The sequence below is a fragment of the Schistocerca gregaria genome, chromosome 3, assembly GCF_023897955.1.
Source record: "Schistocerca gregaria isolate iqSchGreg1 chromosome 3, iqSchGreg1.2, whole genome shotgun sequence".
Lineage (NCBI taxonomy): Eukaryota > Metazoa > Arthropoda > Insecta > Orthoptera > Acrididae > Schistocerca > Schistocerca gregaria.
This window is the reverse complement of record NC_064922.1, coordinates 379354540-379375511: the sequence shown is the minus strand read 5'-3', so window position 1 is coordinate 379375511 and position 20972 is coordinate 379354540. Positions and strand designations below refer to the sequence as shown.

The 20972-nt window shown below is 44.1% G+C and overlaps 1 protein-coding gene across 1 annotated transcript in view; it reads right to left on the bottom strand.

Moving 5' to 3' along the window:
• Positions 1–20724, bottom strand: part of LOC126356371 (fatty acid synthase) — a 79002-nt gene extending 58278 nt beyond the window's left edge. Inside the window, exon 1 of the mRNA XM_050007365.1 lies at positions 20594–20724. The gene's annotated coding sequence lies outside the window, so the exon portion shown is untranslated. The remainder of the gene's footprint in view (positions 1–20593) is intronic.
• Between the last annotated feature and the right edge of the window lie 248 nt (positions 20725–20972).

The following is a 20972-nucleotide window of genomic DNA, read 5'->3' as shown; positions in this document are numbered from 1 at the left end:
GATAAATGTACGGTATGTTTTAGAAAGAAGCATCCGATTTTACAAAACCATGTCTTCTAAATGCGTTATGATAGAAACTAGAGATACATTTTAAATTACGCATTGAAATTAAAAGATTATAATGATGTCAGCAGTAAGTGGTCGCCGGCCGAAGTGGCCGAGCGGTTCTAGGCGCTACAGTCACGAACCGCGCGACCGCTACGGTCGCAGGTATGAATCCTGTCTCGGGCATGGATGTGTGTGATGTCCTTAGGTTAGTTAGGTTTAAGTAGTTCTAAATTCTATGCGACTGATGACCTCAGATGTTAAGTCCTATAGGGCTCAGAGCCATTTGAACCATTTTTTGTAAGTTGTTAGTTCATGTGGCTACCGATAGGGGTATGCTTGGTGCAGCTCGTTCATTACCCAACATGCGTCGAAACGGCAATAGCACAGCAACAACAAGCGTATTTCTTTCACCGTTTGAACAGCTGCAGTTCAGTTGCAACCGTTGGGTCTGATTTACGTCGAGAATACGGGACTGCACCTTCTACAGATTGAAGCATTCGACGAAGGCACCAGCAGTTTGAAAATTCAAATGGCTCTGAACACTATGGGACTTAACATCTGAGGTCATCAGTCCCCTAGACTTAGAACTACTTAAACCTAACTAACCTAAGGATATCACACACATCCATGCCCGAGGATGATTCGAACCTGCGACCGTAGCAGCAGCGCTGTTCCGGGTTGAAGCGCCTAGAACCGCTTGGCCACAGCGGCCGGCCCAGCACTTTGACTCCAGAGCTGTTTCCCTTGTCGAGGTTTGAGAGAGACTCCGTCTATTTGCCTCTTCTTCCAACAACTTTGGGTGCCACGACAGTGAACGCACTAACTCCAAGCATACTCGAAAAATAATTTTTGATGTCACTGCGAAACGACAGCGATCCTTTTTAACAGTGGAAACAGTTCATATCGTAAAAAAATATTTATTAATACTAATGACCAGTTTCCGTTCAAGAGACCATCTTCACAGCAGACGCTCTAAAATGTATAATAAATTGAGCCAAGTATGATGAAAGTATTCAGCCTAAAGACTAAGATACAAGCAACATAGTTACAAAGTAAACAGATGTGTTTGCTCTTGGTGACGTGTGAAGCTGGTTCCAGCGAGCTGCCGCGAAGCGAGCAGGCCAGATTATCGCTGGGATGGCAGTACTACTGATCGTGGTCCCCATAGCGACCACTGGCGTCCAGCATGCTTGACTGAATGCATCGTCTCTGCTGGACGCTGACAGCATGTACCCGATAAACTGGTTCCCACTGTACACAACAGTGGGCAGTGTTTCACATTTCTGGCCCCCACTATAGGCAATTTAAAAGTGTTTTAAACGTTTTCGATGCATTTATCGAGTCTAATCAACTTTGTATTACGTCTGCACGGAAGTTACAGTAAGTTTTCTTATTTCCGGGGATATATTTGTGAATTTCAATTGTTTGTGTTAAAGATCACGTGTGGGTGGAGCTCACCCTCCGTGACGCCTAGCATTCAGTAGCTACTCAGCAGTTGTCGATTGGTACTTACGACCAATTCGCGAACCGGCTCACATCATCAGGGGTATACACATCAGTCTATTCTGTAACTATGGTTCTTATATGTTAATTATTAGGTTGAATAGTTTTGTCACGCTTGAGCCATTTTGTTATACATTTAAGAGCTTCCGGTGTGAAGATGATAACTTTGATCTAAACCGATTACAGGAATTAATACATCAGTTTCATTACCTGGATAACTTAATACTCGCGAAAGCATGTGACATGTTTGATTACCCTGTGATTGTCCGTCGTGCGTGCGGTGCAGGGATACTGAACATTTGTGAAAGGTAAAGGTAAGTGTCAAAAGTATGCACCGTCTTATGTACAGTTACGTAAAAGATATACTCTTGTAAAATTGACTGGTTATTTTGAAAATAAAGTCTTTGTAATATTGTGCGTAAGACGAAAGGTACCCTAAGTTTTGCTCTTTATTCGTGTAGAAATTACAGTCTTGTAAAAACGGGTATACGTCGGCACCAGATTGTATCCTGATTGTTCATTTAATTTGTATGCTCGTCTTTACGCGCGTAACAAATACATAAATATACAGGGTGACAAAAAAGTCTGTATAAATTTGAAAACTTATTAAACCACGCAGTAACGTAGATAGAGAGCTAAAAATTGACACACATGCTTGGAATGACATGGGGTTTTATTAGAACCAAAAAAACACCCCATATTGCTAGACGCGTGAAAGATCTCTTTCGCGCGTCGTTTGGTGGTGATTGTGTGCTCAGCCGCCACTTTCGTCATGCTTGGCCTCCCAGGTCCCCAGACCTCAGTCGGTGCGATTAATGGCTTTGGGGTTACCTGAAGTCGCAAGTGTATCGTGATCGACCGACATCTCTAGGGATGCTGAAAGACAACATCCGACGCCAATTCCTCACCATAACTCCGGACATGCTTTACAGTGCTGTTCACAACATTATTCCTCGACTACAGCTATTGATGAGGAATGATGGTGGACGTATTGAGCATTTCCTGAAAGAACATCATCTTTGCTTCGTTATGCTAATTATTGCTATTATGATCAGATGAAGCGCCATCTGTCGAACATTTTTTGAACTTTTGTATTTTTTTTGTTCTAATAAAACCCCATGTCATCCCAAGCATGTGTGTCAATTTGTACCTCTCTATCTACATTATTCTATGATTTATTCAGTTTCAAATTAATACTGACTTTTTGATCCCCGGTACTTTCATAACCCCACCGCCTAATTCAATTACATCGACGTCGCTATATTGCGAACAAAGGAGATTAAGATGCAGAATGTACAGCAGTCGCTCTATTTGTCAGTTAGCAGACGTAAAGTGGGTGTCACAATCTCAGCGGTTGAATTTTTTTTTTTTTTATCGAGTAGTGGCAAGTCGAACGTAATACTGCTACAGACGAGCTGCGTTTCAGCTCTGTGGTGAGCTAGTATGGCAACGCGAAATGAAATCCCAAACAGAAAGTTACCGGCACGCGTTGCTCATAATCAGGTGCGTGGGCGTTTGCTGGCGCGAAGCGCGAGTCCGCGCGCGAGAAGCCCGCGAGGTGGGGCGGTCAGATTGACCTTTTGTACTGTGGCCATTCAGGGCTGATTGGGCGACAACGCGCCGGCCGGAAGCGCCAATCACCAGACCCGTCCTACGGCTTCGACGGACGTCACCACGCTGCAAAAACACCACGCCTCGCGCTCCATCTCTGCCACCCGCCCTCCATTGCTAGTTCCCAGCCCCCCCCCCCCCCCCCCTCTCTCTCTCTCTCTCTCTCTCTCTCTCTCTCTCTCTCTCTCTCTCTCTCTCTCTCTCTCTCTCTCATTTCTCACTACTTATTGGGCACAATTCTTCGTCAGTTTATTTGGTCATTGTTATATAAAATGACTAATAGCCAAATTACGGGGGGCAAGGCGAGTAGTAGTATTAGCGTCCAGCCCCTAGGCGCCAAAGTCCAGGGTTTAATTTCGTCAGCGCTTCATCGCTATCAAATCCCACAAAGAAGACCGGATAAATGTCTGAGCTTTTCTTTATTCGATTCCAGCTTCAACACGGCGAACCATTCTGTAGCTAGGTTGGCGTAGTGTCGTTTGCTTCTTTGTGAGAATTGTAATTCGTCACAGAGATGTTCCTCAGGTGAGTGATGCGTGTGGTTTAAAGGGACGTAACGAGGATTTCGTTTGTTACTCCGCATATAAAGATGTAGATGTAATTGTAGCTGTAGATATGTTCCTCTGGTGAGTGACGATGCGTCTGATTTAAAGGAAGGTAACGAGAAGTTTATTAGTTACTCCGCAGATAAAGTTGTCACCAAGGACTGGTTTGAACACTACAATGTTTTACTACGTGTAGTCCTCTTGGTGTTCGAGTGTCATTGCCATCCTCCGATCTTTCAATTGATTCCAACAGCCGTTTATAAAGGAACCCATGGCCAAGGTCCAAATCGGCAGAGATGAAAGAAGTTTGTTTATTTATCTGGGTCGAAAGAACACTAGAATACAATATAATATAAATACAATCTAATATTAATTACAGAGAATGTCCAGTGTTCAGCAACCAGAATGGCACGGTCATTCGCTGCAAACAAGTCTTCTCTGTCACAGGGTTCAAAAGTGTGTGAATTCCAAAGGGATCAAACTGCCGAGGTCACCGATCCCTAGACTACTTAAACTAACTTATGCGAAAGAACAACACAAACATCCATGTCCGAGGGAGGACTAACTTCCGGCGGGAGGGGCCGCGCAGTCCGTGACACGGCGCCTCAAACCGCGCGGCTACAGGATTCGGTAAGGTTGTAAGTTAACCGGGGACCTAGAAACGACGGAGAGGCTCCGTCCCCGCCGCAGCCGCAGTGGTCCACAACGCCACGACGACTACCGCAGTCCACTTCACCCCTCCGCCGCCTTACACAGAACCCAGGGTTATTGTGCGGTTCGGCCCCCCATGGACAAACCCCCCCCCCCCCCCCCCCAAGGGATCGTCTTACACCAGACGAGTGTAACTCCTATATTTGCTGGTTGCGCGGTAGAGTAATGGTGGTGTACGCGTACGTTGAGAACTTTTTTGCGCAGCAATCGCCGACATTGTGTAGCTGAGGCGGAATAAGGGGAAGCAGCCCGCATTCTCCGAGGCAGATGGAAAACTGCCTAAAAACCATCCACAGACTGGCCGGCTCACCGGACCTCGACAAGTGCGCCGGGCGGATTCGTTCCGGGGACCAGGCGCTGCTTCCCGCTCCGGCAAGCCGTGCGTTAGACCGCTCGGCTAACCGGGCGGGTCGTTTGTAAGGCTACTGCAGCCCAACAAATGTTCAAAGTTCTGCCTCGTCCACATTCACAACATTCGTCGTCACTGATACCCCATTTGTTAAAATTAGACTTGCATCTTGTTACCCCTGTTCTCAAGTGGCAAGTAACAGATAAAAATCATAGGACTGTCATTGTACTGAACCCCTCGTTGGAGACGTTGTCTGGCAGTTCATCACTACATAAACGAGCCACACCATGAAACAAATTTCTTAAGTAAGATAACAATGGGAGATATCAAAATAAATTTGAGTAGTAATATACCAGCATGAAGAAGGGCACGTTTCAGCCACTACGGGACAGTGACGTGGAGTGAATACGCATCGTCGGCAATCTCCCTGTATTGACGTAATTTCAAAAGGCGTACAATAGAGAACGTCCAGAATGAGATTTTCACCCTGCAACGGAGTGTGCGCTGATATGAAACTTCCTGGCAGACTAAAACGGTAAAGTTTGGAAGGTAAGAGACAAGGTACTGGCAGAAGTAAAGCTGTGAGGACGGGACGTAAGTCGTGCTTGGGTAGCTCAGTTGGAAGAGCACTTGCCCGCGAAAGGCAAAGGTTCCGAGTTCGAGTCTCGGTCCGGCACACGGTTTTAATCTGCCAGGAAGTTTCTGTAATAGAGAACGTCGTTTTACGTGTTAAACTGTAAAATGTTAAATAAATGTAGTTTGAGTTGAGTCAGGGGCGAAACGGATTTGGACAGCCTTCCGGGGCCATACTCAGATGATTGTCTACGCGGTCGTGCGGTTCCAGAATGAAGTGCCTAGAACGTCTTTGCAACACCGGCCGGCCATGGTTTGTTTCTCGATGTTACTGGTGAGGTAATGTATATAATTTTAAGAAAAAAATCGTTCACCAATTTATGTCGTCAGATTTCTAACAGTGGCGCAACTTCCAGCTATGGTTAGCGCATAAAAGCAATCGCCCTCAAGAGTATTAATTCCTAAACCCGGTTTTACAGTGAGATAAACGTTAAACATCGAATCACAGAGAATCTTCTACCACCTACTTGACGTCGCTTCGCAGAGTGTTGGCGGACGACAATGGCTTGTGCGAAACCGACAAGGCAGGAGCAGTACCAACAGAATGCGTGAGCTGAGCGTGGGTGCCGTCTTACTGTGCGAAAAACGGGCCCCGCACGTCCCCGCGTGCTCAGGCGCGCCACGCACGATAACGCATCTGGCGGCTTACGCAACCACGCACCAAGGTCTCGGTCTGGGCCGCTCTCGCTCTCTCTCTAGCTAGAGGCCGGCCGACGACCGCGAGCTCATACATTCGTTTTCCAGTGCAGACAGACAAGTCTGTTGGCTGCGGTTCATAAGGGCCGATCCAGCAGCGGAAACAACTGTCTGCAGTTTAGAGGCATCCTACTAAATGAACATAAACAGAGCAAATTCTGTAATACTAACTGTAGTATTAGTAATTGAGTAAATTGTTAAGGGGCTTGATTTAAAGCAGTTTTGTAGTGGTAGAAACTAATTTTAGTATTAGTATGTACTATTAGCATACATTTTTCTCTCCTTTCCTGTTTATAAGCATTCGAAAAAAATACCTGTTATGCATATTTAATATGAGCTACGTAAATTTGGGTTGTGTGTCCTATGTTAGCTTCCCAGTTAATGGATTATACTAGTGCTGAATAAATAAGTTGTTTATGTCGTGGTTCTATTTTACCAGTTATAGCGGGGTCGCGACTGACGACACAGGCTCTTGTGTACAAGTCGACCCCGAAATCTATCGACAAGAATTCAGAGGAACCGGGCGACCGCTACGGTCGCAGGTTCGAATCCTGCCTCGGGCATGGATGTGTGTGATGTCCTTAGGTTAGTTAGGTTTAAGTAGTTCTAAGTTCTAGGGGACTGATGACCTCAGAAGTTAAGTCGCATAGTCCTCAGAGCCATTTGAACCATTAGAATTCAGATGTGCTCGAGAATTCGATATGCAGACACTCGCTCGTCACAGATTATTAACGTAACTATGATTTATTCGGCTTGGTATTTCTGTTACCTTTGTTTCTGTGAAAATACCTCTAGAACTGTGAAAAATATTGTAACACGCAATAACCAAAACATAGAATACAAAACACAGAGTAATGCGCAAACCGTAGTTGATGAATTACTGTGATGTGGTTGCTGTCGCTGCAGAAACAGCTCAGTATAAGCTTCGTCGTGCCGCTCTTCCATTGCACTCAGTGAACCCATACAAGAGCTGCATATCGGCTGACTCTCCACCAGTAAACCTATCCATACTGCTGTGTATCACTGTTAACGCACAAGCAACACTGCCCTATAACCAAACCAGAGAAAGAACCGAGCAGTACGAAATGGAAGTTTGAGAATAAAGAGTAAAGTCCATAACAGTAACTAGTGTGAGTGAATGGAACAAATTTATTTCCTTTAAGTCCACCTTTACTCATATGATTGTTGGACCTCGCCTTTCCAAAATAAGATGTCGATGAGAATCCATTTTCAGCGTTACATTACTACCTCTTCAAGCCCTCCGACAGTCAAAAGAGGAATACCAATTACTGAATGACTGGACCAGAGGTTCTTCCTATGCATCGGTCAGGGGCGTAATGAACCGCTGAAACTGGTTGTTCAAGTAAAATAACGGGAAATTTAGACGGCATGAAGTGTTTTGATTTGACATTTCAAATTTGTTTCCAAACAAGAAATACGGAGCACACCGTCGAAGTTGGCACAGTAGTACAAATATTTTCTGTGCAACACAAGACAAATGGGGCATGAAATCGAATGACATGCAGTTACTACAACGATCCAACAGAGACCACGGGACCCTCGCACCAAAATAATCATAAAGTATCCCCAAAAAATGGTTCAAATGGCTCTACGCACTATGTAACTTAACATCTGAGGTCATCAGTCCCCTAGACTTAGAACTATTTAAACATAAGTACATCACACACACCCGTGTCCGACCCAGGATTCGAACCAGCGACTGTAACAGCAGCGCGGTTCCGGACTGAAGCGTCTACAACCGATCGGTTACAGGCCGGCTATCCCCAAATGACGTCCCAATACTCTGAACAATATTTGCAACTTGTGCACTGTCATTGCTCTGACTTGCGAGCATACTTAATACCAGGCCGTCCATGGCACGGGCATCTAGTTTAACACATTTGAACCAGTGGTAATAATGAGTTTAGGTCGGATAGTACATCCTGAACTGTGAGAAACAAAAATAATTATTTTTTATACTTCGTCTGAACTGTACGACAAATTAGGAAGAGAACCTTCATCTAGAATACGTAATATCGGTATAGGAGAGGTACAGGAGCAGTTTGCTCTAAATGTAGAGAAATTTAAGTTAATGCGGATGAGCAGGAAAAACAATCTTGTAACGTTCGGCTACAGCATTAGTAGGGTGTCGCTTGCAAGTCAGGCGTCACGTTGCAAAAAAATTTGGAAACTTGTGGTAAGGTCTTATGGGACAAACCTGCGGTCATCAGTCCCTAAGCTTACACACTACTTAATGTAACTTAAACCAACTTACGCTAAGGACAGCACACACACCCCGCGCGGCCGTAACGTTGTGAAGCGATATGAACTGGAATAAGCACGTTAGGGTGGTATTAGGGAAGGCGAATGCTCGACTTCGTTTTACTGGGAGAATTTTGGGAAAGTGTAGCTCATTTCTAAAGGAGACGGCGTATAGAACGCTAGTGCGACCCATTCTTGAGTAGTGTTCGAGTGCTAGGGATCCGCACAAGGTCGGATTAAAGAAATACATCGAAGCAATTCAGAGGCTTCCTGCCACATTCGTTACCGCTAGGTTCGATCAGAATGCAAGTATTGCGGAGATGCTTCGTGGACCCACACGGAAATCACTGGAGGGTGAGCAACATTCTTTTCGAGGAACACTGATGATTAAATGTAGACAATCGTCATTTGAAGCTAACTGTAGAACGATTCTACTGCCACCAACATACATTTCGTGTAGAGACCAAGCAGATGTGCGAGAAATCGGGGCTCACACGGATGTGTGTAGACATTAGTTTTTCCCACGCCTTATTTGAGAAAGAACAGGAAAGGAAACTTCAAGTGGTTTGCGGAGTATGTATGCGGATGCTGAGTATATTTTACAGCCCAGTTGTTCAAGTTTTAAAGCCCTTACAGAATCTACAGCACTTAGCTGAAACTTATTGAAGTATATCAAGACAGCACTGAAAAGAGATAAAATGGAAGGTTTAGTAGCTGAAAGGCAGTCAACGCTGATACGAAAGATTGCCGACGGAATTTCCGCAGCATATACAGCTATTTCATATTTCAGAATATAGCATGTCCTGTCGCACTGGAATAATTGCCCGTATGTTAACGGCAAGTGGATAAATGAACAACATCGTCAACTGCACTAAGAGAAAGAGTGGACGAGTTTGCACCTAAATGTAAACTTTTAACTAAGCAAGCAGATTGTTTGGCTCCTGACTGCGCATTGTCCGGTTCACACCCCAGGCACTCATTAAGACGTCATATCACTGTCAAGCGCTCATGTGTCGCAAATTAGTATGTTTTCGGCTTGGTTGAGAGATTAATACCCATAACATCAGTGCACGATCCCAAGCCAGTCATTTCGAATTACTTTCTAACAACGCTAGAATTTCGGTGCTCGCATTCACGATGGAACAACTGGAACAGCAACTGTGCCGTGCTGCCTTCCGGTCAGCAAGCGAGTCGCGGAAGTGTGGCCGCCATAGAACAGGGACGAGGCCACGTCACAGCGGAAAGTCACGTGGCTGCCATCGCACATCTAGCCACGCGGATTTCTGCACAATCGTAAACTGTAATTACAGTCTAGAAGTGTAATGAATAATGATACGCCAAAGCACTGCGCTGTTCTCCATGAAAAACCGGCTATATATTTTTTCCGCGTACCCATAGTTCTCACGAAGATTCATGTACAATTACAATTGTTTGGTAATCTGAGAAACAAGTTAAACTGATGTCCGTGGTACAGTTGGTTGACGGTACAGGAGCGCTGTGAAAGGATTTGAAGGACCCCCGCGGTTAATAGTCGTGCTAGGAAGTTCCTATGAAAGCGATTAACAGTTTTAAACGAAGTCAAAGGATTGTCGGCAAACATACGGTGAACGGAACCGAAAGTTAATTTGCAGACCGATCTGATGAAAAAATCCTAAGAAGTTTTGGTCTTATAGTGAGTCAGTACACAGGTCAGAATCATCCGTTCATTGACATTACTAACAACGAAACGGGATATGAGAGGCAGAAATCTGAAATATTGAATTGAGACTGTTTCCTGGCAGAAGATCGCACTGTGGTTCCTCATTTCAGATCTAATACGAACAACTAAATTCAGCTTCCGACATATCACGCCTAAGACACGCTATCAGTGTTCACTCAAGTATCGAAAAACGACTCTGTGCAAATTTGTTGCGAGGTATTCATGCCTGGAATCTGGGAATTCAGTTCCAAGTCTAGGGGACTGATGACCTCAGATATTAAGTTCCATAGTGCTTAGAGCCATTTGAATCTGGGAATTACTCTACTCTCCAAACGCCAGGATAATTATTTGTGGTCTAGGTGCTGTAACAGGGCACTCATTCCGTCTGGACTAATTGCTTGGAAAACAAGCTAACAAACAAAATTTGGTGCACAGAATTCTCAGTAAGTCGACTGTATCTTCGCTTATAATGTTTGTTTACGTAAGAACTGGAATCCCTTGTAGTTGCTAGTTAGTTACTTCCTCAAGATGGCCTTATAATCCGAAAACTAGTTAGAAACCAGCAAAAAAGAGTAGTACAAACCGGCGCACTTGTTATTCACACCGGCCTGAGTGGCCGAGCGGTTCTAGGCGCTTGAGTCTGGAACCGCGCGACCGTTACGGTCGCAGGTTCGAATCCTGCCTCGGGTATGGGTGTGTGTGATGTCCTTAGGTTAGTTAGCTTTAAGTAGTTTTAAGTTCAAGGGGACTGATGACCTCAGAAGTTAAGTCCGATGGTGCTTAGAGCCATTTGAATTTGTTATTCACCTTAAAAGCCTAGAATTTTTGGTTTGTCCAGCTGCTGCTTACGGATATCACCCCGCAATTTATTGGTGTGTGTCGCTCCCTATTCTAGAAAGAATATAATTTTTTGACCAGATTTATTCGTATGTTAATCTTCAGGGAAATAGAAGAATATATGAAAATTGTGCCCAGTGAATTTTGCATCCAATGTTCCTGTGAAGTACAAACTCAGTAAGTCAAGTCCTACGTGCACCCTGGCAGTCCTCGTGCACCGGAAACGCTCCGTGTGGCCGCAGTCAGGTGCTGTGCGGCCTGTACGAGCCGCGTCGATACCGCAGTGCAAATGGCCTGGCTAGCAACGTAAACATCCTGCAGCCGGAAGGACAGCGCCACCAATGGTCGACGTAACGTTCTACGTCAAGTGCCGTCTTACATATGCATATTGCACTGGTTCTAGTTGTATCTTGAAACCGTTCCTTTGTGATGCATACTCTGCCCTTTGGAGAAGAAATAAAACCGTTGAGGTATGCTGATGATATTGTAATTCTGTCGGAGACAGCAAAGTCATTGGTAGAGCAGTTGAACGAATGACAAGTGTCTAGAAAGGAGGATATAAGATGAACACCAACAAAAGGAAAACGAGGATAACGGAATGAAGTCAAACTACAGCAGTTGATGCTGAGGGAATTAGATTCGAAAACGAGACACTCAAAGTACAAGACGAATTTTGATAATTCGGCAGTAAGGTGATAATGGCCGAAGTAGACAGGGTATAAAACGTAGATTGGCAATGGCAAGAAATGTTTTTCTGAAGAAGGTAAATTTTTTAACACGGAATATGGAGTTAAGTGTTAGAAAGTCATTTCTGGACGTATTTATCTGGAGAGTAGTCGTGTATGGAAGTGAAACATGGACGTTAAACAGCTGAAACAAGAAGAGAATGGAAGCTTTTGAAATGTGGCGCTACAGAAGAATGCTGCAGACTAGATCACGTAACTGTGGAGGGAGTACCGAATAGAACTGGGGAGAAAAGGAATTTGCGGCGCAACTTGACTAGAAGAAGGGATCGGTTGATAGGAGACTTTTTTGGGACATCAAGGGATCGCCGATTTATTAGAGGGAAGTGAAGGGTGTAAAAATTGTAAGATGACTACAGTAAGCAGATTGAGAAAGATGTAGGTTGCAATAATTATTCGGAGATGAAGATGATTGTACGTGATGGAGTAGCATAGAGGGTTGCATCAAAACAGTCTTTGGAATGAAGATCGCAACAATAAAAACAAAGTCTAGTCGTAATTTTTGACGCGTTCTCTGTCCTTTTAATGGATATTTTAATTAATACGTCTGTCTCCGTAACCCGGTGGTCATGTGTAGCTGCTGCATGGAGGAACGTGGTTCGATTCCCGGTCTTGCCGGGGATTTTTCCTTAGTGGGAGAAGTGGAAGGAAGCGCACTCAGCGCAAGAAATCTGCCGATGAGGGCTATAGAGGCCATGAGTCAACAAAAGACCGAGAGAAAAACTTATCACTTTCGGTACTCAACATCTTATATCGATAAATCGATATATAGAAATTCGGGCATTTTCGACAGGCATCGATACTTCAAAGGAAACTGTGTATATGTTGTTGTGTCGATATTTCCTGCTCATCGCTGTGTGCTCGGAGAGTTGTGCTCACGAGACGGCCTTAATTATGCAGCGAAGGGCAGTGGCTGAGAGAGAGACGCCCGTTCGAGGCGAGCGGCGCCTCGCACAACCGAGCAGCGGGGACGCGAGGTCGGGAAAACTGCGGGCCCCACCAGCTCTGGCAGCGCCGCGCTGCCGCGGCGTGGCTTGGCGATGGCACGCAGACCGCGGCCCACGTCAGCCAGCGTCGCATGACGTTTGCCCTCCTTACAGCGCTGCCCTGCTCAGCGCTCGCATTCCGCCACTACAGCCACCTCGCCGCCTCAGTACACATGCAGCTCAAAACTATTGGCACAACTCCCGGACAGCGTGTCAAGTTCGCTTGCTAACAGAAGCGAAATTACGAGTCAGTTACATGTACCATAGATCACAGAAATCGTGTGGAACGAGTTATTTTACTGGATATGTACAGATGATCAGTGTTAGCATTATCACATTTTTAATTCTATTCATGCAACTACACTTTTTTTTACTAGCTGCCAGTTTTTCAATAGAAATTCGTCTATATAGTAGAAGCTGTGCAGGAGAAATGATATTATATTAGATTATTTGCTTCGCTACCCGTAACACACCTTTACGTTACTGCCGGTTAAGAGTGGCCGAGAGGTTCTAGGCGCTTCAGTCTGGAACCGCGCGACCGCTACAGTAAGTTTTTACTCAGTTTAACGAAGACGATGTACTGACGATGCTTTTGGCTACACTGTCTAAAGGATCGTTCTAAGAAATATCAAATTAAGATCAAACCTGAAGATGCCTAATAAGGCGAAACGCGTAGTTGAAAAATAACAAACTAAAATTGCAACCAAGACTGTTTTTGACCAATACTAAAAAAATAAAAAAATTGATTCGAGAAGATTACAAAAATATAAAAGCCAAAAAATGTACGTAAGTGCCAAGCGATGTTTTTCTGGAGTAAGTTAGGAGACCCACTTATACAATTATTTGAAGACTTTTGAAGGTGCCCCGTCACTACGAACGAAAGGAAACTAATGAAACTATTTGCCTTGTGAAGAGACGCTTCAGAGACGACCGCTAATAAATATTCTGGTTGGTTGGTTTGTGGGATTAAAGCGACCAGAATAAATATTCTGGACTGGATGAAAACGAAGTCCAAATTTGTGAAAGGCAGCATGCTTTTGTTTGTGAGCAGCTGTCTCTCATCGGTGCTTGTCCCGCGATCAGACAGTGGCACGGAAAGCTTAGAGGTGCGAGGGCGCACAAGCTGTTGTTGGATAGCACGTTCGTAACTTTATTCGCCGGCTGCCGTCACTGCTACGGGAGAATGGAGGAAGTATCCGCGTGTCACTTAGCGTACGGCGTCATACACATCGTCACGGCACTTTTGAGAAACACGGCCCCTAATCTCCCCCTCATTAGGTACTCCGCTGTCACCGTCACCCGCAGCCGGAAGTGTGGAAATGTATCCTGAAACATCTGCGAGCAACATATTGACCGCGTTTCAGAAATCTAATGTATTCGTAGTGTACAATTGCTGGGCAGCCCTAATATAGTAAGTGTCTGACGAACAATACCTGAGTCGTCCGCTGCTACGGAAGTGCCCCCTCTATAGAAACACAGTAGTACATATTTGAGGCATTCACATCAACGCAGAATGCTCACACGGGTTTTTATCGAACAACTTGAGGTATTCTTATAATTTCTTTTCCGGTTTATAGTATACGACCACATACATCTTAATCTTAGTCTCAGAAATTTAGAGAACATAAATTAATAGGCACTAAAAATAGCATGATCTTTTTTTCTTGATTACGAAAAAAATGACTTATTTGGGTGGAACCGGGTTGAGATTCTACTTCAGCCGTTCTGACTTAGGACATCTGTGATTTTCTCAGAGCTACTTCAGGGGTGCGTCCAACGCGGTGTCTTCGATAGTGTTATGGTCACTTCATTCGTTCGTACCTCCTTATCCACATAAGTTTAAGCACTGCGATTCACAGATGGATTTTAAGTCACTAAAAATTGAAAAACAACGTAAAGTATTTGTCTCAGCTCTAATGATTGCTTCAAATGGCTCTGAGAACTATGAGACTTAACATCTGAGGTCATCAGTCCCCTATAACTTACAACTACTTAAACCGAACTAGCCTAAGGACACCACACACATCCATACCCGAGGCAGGATTCGAACCTGCGATCGTAGCGGTCGCGCGGTTCCGGACTGAAGCGCCTAGAACCACTCTGTCACACCGGCAGGCGTTAATAGTACGTTTTACAGCTCTGTGTCATTCAGAGGTCCGGCGACCAAGCTCCGGATGGATTCTATGATATTCAGTGACACCTAACACTTTATATTCCTGGGAGAACACCGCGAACGTGAAAAACGACGAACCTCATCGCTGTGCAGGTTTTCATACAAATGCAGCAGTCACCTGGTTCACAAGTCCGATGCAGAAACGACATGCTAACTCAGATGGCCATAAGTACCGCGGTGTTCAAATCAGTCCCTGGTTTGAAATTTCCTGGCGGATTAAAACTGTGTGCCGGACAGAGACTCGAACTCGGGACCTTTGCCTTTCGTGGGCAAGTGTTCTACGGACTTAGTTAGATAAGCACGTGCTTGGATAGCTAAGTCGATAGAGCACTTGCCTGCGAAAGGCAAAGGTCCCGAGTTCGAGTCTCGTGGCGGCACACAGTTTGAATCCGCCAACACAACGCGCACACTCCCTGCAGAGAGAAAATTTCATTCTGGTGTCCCTGAACTGTTAACTGCTCTATGTTAGTGCCTTAAAAACTTTGTGCAGGAATTTTTTCGCGTCAATTGCAACGAATCAAAGTGACCTGCAAAAGAAGAGGGCTGTCTAGAAACAGACATCGTGACGAGTGATACCACCGCACCGCTCTTCACGTGCGAAGCGGAAGCAGTGCGATTAGCGCGTTAACTGGCGGAACACGCGTCGTGGCTTACGTCACAGTGGCGTTAGTTTTCTTCCAGGTAGACCCGGGCGTATTTCGTCGCCAAATGAATCACACCCGAGATTAGATAAGATGCAACTTCACGGCCGCGTCTACGACATCACTTGGGCTGCCAACGGATAAAATGAAGGAAATGGGGATGCCACAGTTTTTACGTAACTGTTACTATTCATTATTTACATTTTATGTGAAAACCAACAAACCAGTTTCTTTTTCGCGTAATTATAAGCTTCATATAGTTGTTGAATGTGTGTCCGAAAGTGTCAACTCATGCGAAAACGGCTACCGTGGCAAGGTGTCATACTATAAACCTTACACACCTGTCGAAGTGAAAAAGTAAGGTGGTTTTGCCAACTTCCTGCCTTCGTAAGGCGTTGAACCGTAGAGATGTAGCTTTATTTTAATACAGTTACTTTTAGAACTACAATAATTTGTATGGCAAAGTAAATCACAAACAGAGAGACAAAGGCTTAATGCTAGGTTTTTAAAGTATTTAGTGATTCTATATGAGTTTCGCCACACAGCTCGTAGCTTACATGTAATTATCTTGCTCCGAGATTTCATATAATGTTAATTATTACTTATTCTATATTCATTTTACAATTGTCTTTCAGTAGAAATACCATTTGATATAGGAATATTGTGAAGTTTAAAGTAGTTAATTGTTTATTAACTATGTCTAGTCAGGTCTTTTTTATGTCCTACACGTTCCAGAATTAAAAATGCATTCTATGACACCGTCTTTTGGCGTTCACAAGTAAATTTCCTCTGTTTTTCACCATTCTTAATTTACTGAGCATTGTCGTGAGCATAATTGAATGACGCCTATTGAACATAAGTATTTTCACTCATTTTAAGTTTAAGAAAAATACTGGTGATAATGCACTGTTACATAGGACAGCGGGAGTAATGTCAGGTGAAAAACGTAACGGTTTAGAAATAGAACTGTTGGCCTAGAGAACGCAGTTTAACCTTGACACTCACTTGACATAAAATAAAATAAAGGACGCGTTTAAAGCAGCCAGTCATCAGTGGAGTATTCATTGATATGGCACCTTCTTGCAAGCTGAACCTGATTTCGAATCGGACAGATGGTAAGACGATGGCGGCCGAAGGTAGCGCTACGGATTCGTGCGTTATGCTCAGGCAAACTTGGTGCTGTCAAATGTTATCAAACGATGTGTTTGGAATCTCACAAATGACGCCAAGGAAATACGAGGAACGAAGATTAAGGTTTACCATCTCGTAGTTATAGACGCAGATTGGACAAAGAAAATCGGCAGCGCCCGTTTTAAAGTAAGCGATCTACCATTCAGATGGCAGGAGGAGCGTTCAACCCTAGGCCCTCTCGAATGTGAATCCATTGTCTACCGGAGGAACTGTATGTATCCTTCGACACGTTCCAAATTTGTGATCACGAACCACACATGGAAGACGAATGAAATGACTATGTATGAAGAGGTTATGCTAGGCAATACACAAGAGGAGTTAAAAAGCGTACTGCATTAGAAGAGCCATTCTTAGGAGTCGGTGAATTACGAAGACCATCTCGTCCCAGCAGTTTTATTGTCCAGAAATGTCAGCTGCTAGCGCTTTCGTTTTCTGTTGCTCATAAACTTGTTTGGTGAAAAATTACGAGATGAAATGCGGTCAGGGCTAAATACCTCCGCAGGAGTCAATGAATGAACATGAAACTAACATGACAGGAAAAAACTTAAGTTTTTCGTTAATAAAACGAAAGTGTCTACTGATTTTGTACATCCTGTCTTCATCAAAGGGCTTTGAACTATTTTCACGGGGTATTAATGTATAGGTCAAAAGTCATTGAAAGCGTAGAAGTTCTAAAATCGGAAATAACACGAAGCGGAAATATATCCCGCTGCAGATAGAGCAAAAGTGCCGAAATGTGTGTGGGTACCGGTAGATCTCACACCTAAATTTGTTACTTTCTCCTAATGATATATCAGTCTGTAAGAGACGGCAAAGGATTTTTAAGATTAGTTCAACAGAATGGATGGTATCTTGAAAGGATGTTCACAAGATGAACATAAAAGTAAAACTATGGTAACAAGACTAACGGGTTATTTAAAGAAAGTTGTTTTTTACTTATGGCTTAAGCAGATGTAAGCGTAAAATGACGTCCTTTACACAATTTATGCAAACTGTACGGCCATGTTACAGAAATAGTAATTAAGTTTAGTCGAATTAAGTCATTCTACGATAATGGAATTAAATGAAGAAGTGGTGCACTAGACATAGGAAGAAGAGTTTGCTATTTTGGCAGTAAAACAATGACGACGGCGGAAGTAAACAGCATGTAACATGTAGAATGTGAATAGCAAGAAAAGCTCTCCTGAAAAAGATCGATATTACCACATTACAGCATAAATTTAATTTTTAAGAATTCTCCTTTTGAAAGTATTTGTATAGCAGGTGGTCTTATATAAAAGCGAAAAGTGGGCGATAAATACAAGAAGTGAAAAAAGAAACTTTTGAAACATGGTATTACACAGTAACTGTGAAGATGGCATGGGTAGGTAATGAAGTACGAGTTCGAATGGAAAAAAATGGCACGACTTGACTAAAAATGGAATAGGTTGAGGAAACATTCTTTGCATCAAGTAGTAATTTTGGTAATGGAGGGAACTGTAGGAGTTTAAAATTGGGGGGGTGGGGGAGAGGGAGAGAGAGAGAGAGAGAGAGAGAGAGAGAGAGAGAGAGAGAGAGAGAGACTATAATAAGCAAGTTTAAACAGTTCTGCAGTTGTTCCGAAAACATGAAGAGACTAGCGTGGTGAGGTGCATCAAACCAGTCTTCGGACTGAAGGTTACAACAGTGATATATCAGCTTTTATAATAGGACACATAATTGTTATAATTATCGAACGTTTTGATAACTACAAGTAAACGCCCGATCCTTTAAAGAATCGAACTCATATGCAGAAAACGGCTTGAAAGCCTGATTATTTTCGCGCATCTCAATGTTTCTGACGTATATGTTTTACACTGCTATAATTTTGCTGGTATACAGTAGCGCTCAAAAGTATTTTGTAGCTGCCTTTTATTTTGTCAGTACTGTTTGCTTGCAGTCAACAGGACAACCCATATAACTGTGACACCTCCACCGAGAGCTTCACGCCGCTGTGGTAATGTATAGTAAACAAGGAAAGTCATAACAACAATGAACGTGTTTATTCCTTTAGCTTAAAAATATTTTTTAACCGTAGTACTATTATAATTCTACATAACCGTTGTTGACAGGCGTTGAGAAGCAAAATATTTATCAACAGCCAGAGCTTAATTAACTGTTGCAGTAGTCTGACTGCAGCAATTTTCCGCGAAGCCAGTGCGCCCCTGGCCGTCGGCGTTGATTTGTTGGTCTGACCGGCATTTTCCGTCCCGCTCAGGAAGGTTCGCAACACAGCGGCGGAAGCAGCGGCGGCCCTACCGCTGTTGGCGAAATCGAGCCGGCAACGCGGCACAATTCCCCCCCAACTCCCTCTCACCTGCTGCTTCTGCGGTCTGCATGGCACCACTGAGGGCACAGTGACTCACTCTATCGGAACCTGCCAGGACGACACCGGGGCAGCCGTTGACAGCAAGACGCCGCACACACTATGGGGCAGTTCTCTTACAAACTGGCCTCTTTTTCTCCAACAGAGGGAGTACAGGCTTAAGTGAACGATCAGTTAATGACAATGTGTGTTGCTTGGGACAATGGTCCGATGTAACTAGGCCAACTCACGCCATTTATCTGCCGCACGCGCGTTGGCGTTCTGCTGATTCGATAATTCGTGGAGACGAGATGCCGAGAAACCGCCGCATGCTGAGACTTTAGGCGATGGTAAATTCTGCATATGTCTTCGGAGAAGCAGGACGGAAAGCAGATGGCCCTGGTTTTCCTGCTGTTTTTGCAGTGACTCAGAAGCGCTAGTCCTAAAGGAGTCAAGAGACTTAGGGCACATTATTTGCGACATGAGAGACTGGTTAATTTAGTAAAAAGACACGCAAAGAAGTCAGTTGAGTCTCAGTGTTTTTGGCTGCACATCACTCAGCCCAACCATTTCACTACCACATGTATAAATTGGATATCGCAACCACTATTTGCAGATTTCACGAAAATTGTTATACAATCTGAGCTCACTGAGCCTAGAGAAGAGACAACAGTTACGCTGAAATGAACCGCTACACAACTTGAAAATCGCTGATGTTGGCAGGATATTATTTCTGTAATTTCGTATTGTTCCGTAAGTTTTATTGTATAATAAGGAGATCTGAGAATACGATGCACTTTTTATTATATATGAAAAGCCGAAACATTGCTCCGTGCTGATGTGGACGCCTTGTTGTGTAATTCAGACTAAACAGCATGTGCTCTTGTTTTACCAAGGAACTCTAAATACCTGTTACACTGAAGCTGGTTGAGAGCAATTGCAGACCTTATCACATAGGCTTCGATTCATTGATAGGCTGCTGACAAACTGCAAGTTTATAGTGAAATCTCTTAGGTTATACGTGTATAGCCTGCACCGAAATCCTGCTGAAGTGTATAGAAAGCGTCTCGTATTGGATTAACTGCACAGTTCGAGAATACAAAAGAGGAACACGAATGGTGACAGGTCTGTCTGACTCGCGGGAAAGTACTGAAAAAACACCAGTTTCTGAAGTGGCAGGCAGTTTACAAAAGACGTAAATCATATAGTAAAAATTCACTACGGTGTTCTCGAATGCGGTATACGAATATTATCTATTCCCTTCATATTACTCTGGCGGAAACGGCGAAGGAAATATTGGAGCAATAACAGATTGCAAAGAGAGTCATAAGAATCTTCTCACCCTACATGCATGAAAAGAATAAGTAGAAACTGTAATATATATGGTATAGTGATAAAAATCTCCGATACGCATACTGTGGTAATATTTCCGAGTATATAAGTAAGCAAAAAATAAACAGTAAACCTAATCAAAACACGCAAGGGCTCTGTATGAGCATAACTTTTCTTAATGCCTTCTAACCGGTACTGTAAAAGCTTGGAAGCATGATCAATAAAAGGCCACCGCAATTTTCATCGTCAGGTAACTGGCAGATAGCACACGCTGAGAATTAAGTCCTACCGACTTTCGCTGTCGACTCACCTTAGTTAATCGCGAACGCTGTTTGCCTTGGTTAATTCGAGGAAGCTTCTTCCTTGTGTAGTTAAGCGATGGCAAGTCTTCCCCTGTGTAGCCACCGCACCAGACACAGTCACTGTTAGGACTGCCGAGGGCGGCAGGCCGGTCGTTTTATGTCCGCGGAGATGGTCCGATGTCAGACTACCGGCCGCTAGCCAATCAGAAGGCGGCGCGACCACGCGCAGTTGGCTTGCGCATGCGGACCGCGCCCGCTCTCGCCACGCGGAATACGGCGGGCGCGTCAGGCGTCGGCTGCGTGGCGCCTCCGCTACCCTTAGATTATTTCTGCAGCTTATCTGGACCTGGAGCACGCTGCGGAAAGAAATTCTCGCGATGTGCACAG